At 33.9% G+C, this 9,078-nt stretch overlaps 1 pseudogene; it reads left to right on the top strand.

Moving 5' to 3' along the window:
• Positions 1 to 1,158: 1,158 nt before the first annotated feature.
• On the top strand, positions 1,159 to 2,087 carry LOC125863707 (uncharacterized; annotated as a pseudogene).
• The last annotated feature ends 6,991 nt before the right edge of the window (positions 2,088 to 9,078 follow it).

The following is a 9,078-nucleotide window of genomic DNA, read 5'->3' as shown; positions in this document are numbered from 1 at the left end:
TTCTTTTATTCTTTTTTCTTAAAATTATATTCTGATTTGTTTCTTAGAAATACATGTACCTTATATTGTGCTTAAATTGATCTGATTCTTATTCATATATATCGTTTTGACAGATTCGATAGTCATGAGGAAGGAGGAGACTTCAAAACAAAACAAGAAAGGAAAAGGAAAACAATATGTGCAAAATGGAACACTGACATCTATGGCTTACACAAGGGTTTCTTTAGGGAGATCAAAAGTGAATGTTCAATCTATTCTGCCGCGAAATTCATCTACTCTTGTAGCACAAACTTTACAAGAAGAATTGCGACAAGTGCCTCAGAGTTTTTATACTTTGAAAGCACAGTCTAAAAAGGATCAAATGCCTCAAAGATGTTCCACTCTAAAAGCAAGATCTATCCAGAAATCACAGCAACATGTGCCTCTAAGTTTTTCCACTTTAAAAGCACAAGTTGTGCAAGAACAAGGGCAACAAGCACCTATGAATACTTCCACTATAGTAGCACAAGTTTCAGAGAAATAGTTGCAACATGTGCCAAGAGAATCTCTTGTTGTAGAGGCACACGATATATAGAACCAAGTGCAACGGAAGAAAATGACCTATCATGAGAACTAGGTAAAAATATATAAATTCACTTCTAAATATTTTAATGTATTGGAATTGTAAAATCAGTTAACATTGTTGATATGTTGTTTAACTTTGCTTCGTATTATTGTAGGCCCTGTTACTCAAAAAAAGAAAAGAGGTAGTACAGTATTGCAAAGTGTACATGTGCGACAAGAGCATAAGTTGGTCATGTTGAATAGGTACAATCAACCTATTGGTCCTACTAATATCGTTGTAACAGAGTTGGGGAATTTTCTTGGAACCTTGGCAAGGAATGCAATGTTTTGTCCTCTTAATATTCATAATCGGAAGAATATGGACACAAAAAACGATTTGTGGGACTACACCTAGGTTTGAGTTTCTTCATTTCTAATTTTAGTTATAAACTTTTCATACTTTTTACTAATATAAACAACAAACTGTAGGAGAAATATGATATTCTTGATAGTGCAAAAAAATAGGCTTTGGATGGAATTAAAATGCTCGGAGAAAGTATAAGAATGACTTTGTATCAAAAACATTATAAAGAATATGATAATGATGATCTTCGAATGGCAAATAAGCCCACAGATGTTTCAAAATCTGATTTTAAGGATCTTCTCAAATATTGGGACTCTGAAAAATTCAAGGTTAGATTTATATTTTATGTTCTGATTGATTCATTTTTCTGCTTTTGATACATTTTTTAATCTACATAGAATTTACTGACTTGTTTATTTATAGGAAATGAGTGAAAGAAATACCAAAAATCGAAAAAAATGGATGAATCCACACACTGCTGGTAAAACAAGTTTTGTTGTGATACATAGTAATTTGGTATGTTCTCCTGTTAATCATTAAATATGAACTTGTCATTATAAAATATCTTTAATACCAACTTTATGTAATTAGTAAAAAGAGAAGGAAAGCCCCGATGAGCTGTCAGCTAAAGAACTCTTTGTGGCTACAAGATCAAGAAAACTTTGTCGAGTGTACAAGGACTCCAACGAAGATACAATTAGTAAAATTGTATGACTTTTATTTGGTTATAATGTTGTTAATATCCTTTATTTGTTCTTAAATACTTGATTTTATTTATTTGAATTTGATTTGTAGGCTGAAATGGAGAAAATGCAAAGTCGACAGAATGAAGATGACAATCAATCATTTGATGCTTTTACAGTAGTCATGGGACATGAACACCCAGGGTGCCTGAGATTGTATGGACGAGGAGTTACCAAAAGTACTTTGAAAAGAAAAGCGCTTTATGAACCTTATTTAAGTGCTAATGATGAGAGGATGGAAAAAATTGGAGGAATTGGAAGAGAGGATGCTTGAACGGATGGCGGAAAAATTAGAACAACAAAAGTAACCATACACCAAGAAGCTACAGATGATATTTTTGGACGACATAATCGTATGTACCCTGGACTTCAATTGAATGCTTCCATGTTGGCATCAGTGGGTCCTCACTCACCACAAGAAGCTATGCAACTGTTGAATTGTCCATCTTCTAGCAAAAACCATCAATGTATGTCGTTTATTCTTCACTTAATTCTTTCATCCATCTTTAATTATAGTTGTTCCACTTGAATGTTGAGTTTTCTACTCACTTTTTGTGGATAGATTTATCTCGATCAGGACCTTGTTCTGAGTATCAGGACCTTGTTCTGAGTATCAGAACCTTGGACTCTTCTTTTCCTTTTCCAAATGTTTTAGTTATGAAAACGTTAGTCTTTGAATCATTGTTCTCTCATTAGTGTGACATCTTCAATTGTGAAATTATTATGGCTCTTATTTGTTAGTGAAATTGTTGGACGGTTGGAAACGATAAATATTTAGCACTAAAAGGGTTGGCCTATTGCTGACACAGATGAACCGTTATTGTAAGTGCTTAGTTTATAGACAATTTGTGTGCGTTTCTACGCTGCTGTTGGTCGTTATGCGAAGATTAGTAACTTGTTGTTAGTTTAAATTAAGGATCATCCTTGCTTGACTTGGCAGATCTAAAAACCATGAATCTCAAACCTGCCTGAAGTGTCAAAAGTCATGTTGGCTAAATAATTTGCAAGCATATTTCCTTCTCTGTAAGTGTGTTTAATTTGAATCCGACACAATTGAGATGTATCCATTATGTCTCCAATAATTATGTATTTCAGTTTTCACCATTCTGTGACTTTGGCTTGGCCAAATGGATTGTCTTTTCCTATATGTAGTGGAGTCTGGATGAAGTTTTGGATGCGTATAACTTGTGTGTTTGGTGTGTGCATGTGATTTATAACTTCCATGGCTTGAATTTGACTAATTATGGTGAATTGAAAGGGTTTGAATAAAGTCTGAAGGTTCTGTCCCTTCGGGTTTTGTTGTTAAAATTCCCTTGAAAATTGTTTTTTGGAGATATTGTGGTATATATTGGTACACTGCTAGTGTTCCTATATTTGAGTGTCACGTTTATTTTATTATATATTCCCCTTGAATGTGTTTTGTTAATGTGTCTGTCTTTCAATACAAAGCTATATTACCAATTTTTGAGCCATTTGTATCGCCCGACCAGCCCTGCACCCATTAAAAGAAAAACAGTTCCAATCTGAGCCATTTCAGGTTGTTGGATACAACTTGCATTTTACAGCAGGCAAAAATAGTAAAAAGTGTGTCAAAGACTAATAGGCAGGATGATTAAATAGTTTGACTAACTAAAGGTTACTTAATAGTAATTGGCCAAACTGTAGGCTATATCGAATATTTTCTGCTACTATATAATCACCAACCTTTGTTAACATACTCAAAGTATGTTTTGTGATATAAGGAAAAATACAGATTGCACGAAATGTACTTTTGGCACATTACATATGATCGATAAGTTAGAAGTGATTCTTTATATAAATGGATTGTTATAAGTATTGTTTTTCTGTGTAATGGTGACTAAGTGGAAATCAAGACGTGTAAAGATTCTATCTTTTGCATTTTCTCTTTGGTTTCATCACTATCTCTTGTTATTTGCTATGTCACTAAACTATTTTTTCGAATGTGATTTTGAGATGATTTGTTCATTTGGTGAAGTTGAGTCACAAGACAGGAATGTGTTTTACATATTCTCTTCCTCTGTTTCCCTCATATCCTCCTTCATTTGGTGGAAGTTCTATTTTTCACAAGGAACCAAACTCATCTTCTTCATTCCCATCTGGAAACAAGATCACTCCAGTTGTTTTTTTCATTATAGTTATATTAGTTGTCCTGTTTTTCATATTTGGTCTGCTCTATTTGCTAGTTAGGTTTCCTATCAAACACCCTTCTTCTTCAGCGTCATCTCAATCTAATGGATACCCTGAAGTTTCTAGTTCAGATTCTTTGCAAAGACAGTTACAATAGTTATTCAATTTACATGATTCTGGTTTGGATCAAGCATTTATTGTTGCATTGCTTGTCTTTTTGTACAAAGAGGTTGCTGGTCCTAAAGATCCCTATGATTGTGTTGTTTGTTTGTGTGAATTCTCTGATAAGGATAAATTGAGGTTGCTCCCTACTTGTAGCCACACTTTCCATATCAACTGCATTCATACTTGCTAAGTTTACCTTCCATTCCTTTGGTTTTACCTTTTTTCTTTATGCATAGTTGATTGAGCAAATAAAATGTTTGATTATTTCACTTACACAGATGTGGAGTAGATCGAGACAAATGCTTTAATTACATAAATCTGAACTATCTTTCTTCAACATTTGCTCTCAATAAACTTTTGTTTTTCTGGTCTTTTATAGGTGGAGAAGATAATCAAGGGGATGATGAAAGCAGTGATGAAGACCTTATTACTTGATCTAATTGATTGAAAGATGTAGAAACCTATTGCTTTAGCTCAACTCTTTTGCTTCTTGACATTTTGAAACTTTTGTTAAGCTACAATATTTTGTTTTAATTTCTATTAGTACGGAACTTGTGCAAACTGTTGAAAACATGCGTTTTGGTATATATATTTTACCTTTATGGATATTGTGATGACTAGGATATTTTGAATTATAAATGTGAATCGACTATTTATAATTAGTCGTTTTCTTACGTGATTTGATTTTGAGAATTTTTTATAAATTATTGTTGATATATATATATATATATATATATATATATATATATATATAATGCTCAAGAAACCTGAATTACTGCAACATATTGGGAAAAACTGTAGATTCATATAGATTGGTTGCAATAGAAAATAAAAATTTTGCAATATCAATTAAAATCGTTGCCATAATATTTAAAAATGTGTTGCCATAAGAGCAATCTGTTGCAACATACTCTATTGCAACGGTTGCTAACAATTACCACAACCCCTAATGCAACAGTTGTAAACCGTTACAACTGTTGTAGTATTATAGTGCCTATAGATGGACGAAAAACCGTTGCAATAGAGGTTCCTATAGCAACACTTTCAGGAACCGTGACATTAACTGTTACTATAGAGCTACAGTAACGCGAGCAAATGAGACGGTTGCAAAACCGTTGCTGTAGCGCTCTGGCAACGGTTCTAGGTCCTATTGCAATGCATCTGAAATTGTTGTTGTAGATGAAAATTCTCGTAGTGTTCATTTGGCAAGTGGGTGTCCGAGAGGAATCCATTTGAAACGGGGTAAGTTACTTGAGAGAGAATTTATTCCCACGTATAGCTTAGCCTAGTCACTATTACTCTATAAATTTTCTATCGAAAGCATGTACCCAATAATTTCGATTAACCCGTATTCCGGTCACATCCCAAGAATCCCCTATCATTACTTATAAATCTTTGTTAATTTTATTGTTGTTACTTACTAGTGACAAAAACCCCCATTGTTAAGTGACACTCTTGTGTTCCCCTTTAACTTACAATGTTCTTAATCGTTAAAATCTTTAGCTACGATTAGCTTTAGCACATTTGCGCTTAAACACTAATTTTCATTCCCACTCCCTTGGGACTCGACCCCAACCCTTGGTTGGGTTATTATACTATTGCACGATCATAGACACTTGCATCGGAAGCTGTGTCGTTGATTACGCAAACATCAGCAGACGACCCAATTATAAACTTAACATGTCACTTTGGAGGAGGTAACAACCCAACGTATCTCTTTAAAGGTAGACAACATATTTTGAACTTGATATTTCGCTTAGATGGAGGTGACAAGCCAACGTATCGCAAAAAGACAGACGATCCAATCTTGAACTTAATATGCCACTTAGAGGGAGGAGACAACCCAACGTGTCTCTTTATAGGCGGATGATCTAACTTGAACTGTATATTCCACTTAGAGGAAGGTGACAACATGACGTATCTCTTGAAAGGAAGATGGTCCAATCTTTAACTTAATTTGCCACTTCGGGGGAGGTGACAACCCGACATGCCTCTTTAAAGTCAGTCAACATAACTTGAACTTAATATACTACTTAGAGGGAGGTGAAAACCCAACATATCTCTTTAAAGTTGGATGACCTAACTTGAAATTGATAAGAATGATGTGCCACATAATCTACAATAACAATGTTAGTAACAAATATAACATAAATGCAACATAGGTTATGTAAACTTGATCTTGTATGAACAGTGAACATGGTGATGAACCAATGCAACATTTAGAACATAATAACATCATGAGTATAAAAAAATGTCAATTTGAATGAAATAACAAAATAAAAGTGTCAATTTGAATTGCATGACAAACCAATTTTAAAAGCATAAATTTGAATGGCATGACAAACTATTTTTAAAAAAAAAAAGTATCTAAGATAAAAAATCAACTTTAAAATGTGTCATTTTTAAGGGTATGACTACCCAAATTTATATATATATCATTTTAATGGAATGACGCTCCAAAAATACAATTTCAATAACAAAAAGTTACTTTGGACAAGTATTGAAAAGTGGGTGTCAACCCATTTTTATTGTTTGAACAATTAAACATGCTTTAACTGTAGTTAGTGCCAACAATAATATTGCATAAAAATTTCTTACAAACTTTCCCATTCAACTGAGATTGACTTCGAGGTAATTTATATGGCTTCGAATAGTACCTTAAATGTACTAAAGTAACGACATGAATCGTTCATCCTGCTACAAAAAAATGCTTTGAATTAGACCTAACATCATGTTTCAAGTGCCCTAACTATAAAGAAAGTCTCAATTTACTCATATTTAAAGTACTTTGATTTGACGTCATTTTGTGAAATACACACACTCAAAAAAAATGTTCAATGCATGCAACTGTGATACCATAAGCTTGGCCTTTGTGTAAATCTCCACTAATATGAGAACATTTAAAATGAAATCATGAAGGGCTTGTTAATGGCTTGTAATGTAGGTTCAGAGATGAATAGGATATTCATTTGGGATAAAAGTGATTTAATCTCATCTTGAACATTGCACCAATAGCGTGATAGTGTGTGCAAGCACTAAGAAAGGGTATAGGCTAAAATGTAATTGTCTAGAGAAAAGGCTTAAGGCTCAAAGTGAGGACAAACTAACGATTAATGTCATTTGATGGATTTTAAAATGCATAAAAGGGTCAAAGAAGGCCTACAATCATTTTTGAAATCAAACATTACTCAGGATTTGACTTCAACAAACATCTAGGCCATGTTCTAGATTAACAACATAACACAATTAAATTTAATTCAACACTCACCACACAATCCACATGAAAAAATAAGGTTTTATTTTTATCATGAATGCATGCAAGAGAATATTTTTAATTATAGAAAAAGTACAAAAATGAGGTACCAAAAGAATCTACGGTTTACCATGAAGTCAAACTTCTCTATTTTAACGGTTATTTCTGTATGTATAGTTTAATTGTGTTGACACCAACCAAATCAAAAACTGATTTAAAAAATATAAACACTTATTTTTTTCTTTTGAGTAAAGAATACCAAACCCTAGAAGGGTTGCCTATGTATCTCATTAAGATGAGAATTATGTTTGCTGATACGCTCAAATTACACCTCCCTTCAGAAGTATAAGCAATCGTTATCAAGTAAAGAACCCAACTTGTAGGTTGGGGTCGATCCAACGAGGAAAATGGTTTAGACTTTACTTTAACTAATAATTATATTCAATTAGTCAAATTACTTCCAGAAACAGGTAATAAAAAGGGGGGTTTGTTTGTGTGAAACAAATAGTAAAAATGTAATAAGTAATCAGTAATCAAAACTCAACTTTGGTTGTTATCAAGATAAGAGAAATAACTAGGGTATACGTGTTCCCTACAAGTTCATAACGCAGTAATCCTAATAACAACAATCATTTCCTAGTGTATTACATGCAAAGTGATAAGTTAGGTATCTCTAAATCCTTGGTCCGACATCTAGAGAATTTCACCCCGCACCTTGGTCCGGCTACGTGTGTATAATTTACTAACCCTTACCTTTACCTCATATTAGACATCATAATCGATGTTTGGCTTAGTTATTACTTCGCACCAATCGACACTAGCCTATTAGATAGTATCACACTAAATCTATGTTGATAATTCTTTTCTTATTGATTATCTCCTTGGTCCGACAAGTACCAACAAGGCGAGTTCTAACGCGTGCACTCGTTAAAACGACTTCTAAACGAAAGAATTATTAATGCATGCAAAACACTATTCCAGAATTGCTTATTTACTATTCATACTTTGTTAATCGCTCATGGTTCCGACAACCCTAGTTGTGGATTTAGTTACCCATATTAGCAAGAACACAATTCATAGTTTTAGATGAAGGAATTATGAACTTACGTAAAGAGAATAATAAACCCAGAAATTTAACTTGAATTGCAAAGCCAAAATCTTCAAAACAAACTTAGGAAATCAATAATTGCTAAATTTGCAAATTAATCTCCAAAGTCACAAAGTAAAACTAGAATAATAATGTCTAACCCCCAAAAACAAGGTTTACATGCCCTATTTATAGAAAATAAACCCTAAATTAAAAGGGAAACAATTTAAGGAAAGTTTGTTCTGGTACGCGTCTTCATTCCACGAGACTGACTTACGGACCGTCGATGGATCTTCGGTCCGTTAGCCCCTTCTGTCAGCCAGAACTTAGAAAATATTTCAGCTTCCAAAAATCAGCTTCTCTGAAGCAAACGACGGACTTGCAGTACGGACCGTAGATCGATCTACGGTCCGTCAATCCCCTCCGTAGCTTCACACTTAGAATCTTCAAAAATCAGGTATGGAACCCTCGCAGTCTCATTCTACGGATCGATCAGTACGGTCCGTAGATCAATCTACGGATCGTCAATGGCCAACGTGGTTCCACACTTTGTCAGATTTCCCTGATTTGTCATCCATACCTTGCTTGCTGATCTACGATCATCACCTACGGACCGTCAATGGACCTACGGTCCGTACATCACCTCCGTGAATGCCCTTTTTCTGCATTTTTCTCAAATGTCTCTATACTTCTGCGCCTGAACTTCTTTCCTACAAAATACAATAAAAACATATAAAAATCAATACTAAAAGGCCCTAGACACACACAACTTGTA

Source organism: Solanum stenotomum, chromosome 5, assembly GCF_019186545.1.
Source record: "Solanum stenotomum isolate F172 chromosome 5, ASM1918654v1, whole genome shotgun sequence".
Classification (NCBI taxonomy): Eukaryota; Viridiplantae; Streptophyta; class Magnoliopsida; order Solanales; family Solanaceae; genus Solanum; species Solanum stenotomum.
Note: the sequence above shows the minus strand (reverse complement) of the source record. Positions and strands in the feature narration are given on the sequence as shown.